Raw genomic sequence first — 275 nt, forward strand, 5'->3', positions numbered from 1 at the left:
CTGTCAGTGGGTGGGGGGTGAATCCTAGGAAGGAGGCAGCTTTGGGCAGGGTCTGCTGGCAGCGTGGTCAGGGGCTGGAGGATGGGCAGGAGCCCCAGCTTAGTTCCCTGGGAAGCAGGGACGCAACAGAGGACATCAAATTCCAGGAGCTGGGCTGGATTCTCAGGAGCAGGACTGGGGGGAATCCAGAGAGGGGCAGGGCTGAGGGCAAAACAAGCTTGCACATCCCGTGTCTGTATCACCCCTCTGCCCTCTGAGCGTCTCGGCAAGGCTCC

Source organism: Corvus brachyrhynchos, unplaced genomic scaffold, assembly GCF_000691975.1.
Source record: "Corvus brachyrhynchos isolate BGI_N302 unplaced genomic scaffold, ASM69197v1 scaffold139, whole genome shotgun sequence".
Classification (NCBI taxonomy): Eukaryota; Metazoa; Chordata; class Aves; order Passeriformes; family Corvidae; genus Corvus; species Corvus brachyrhynchos.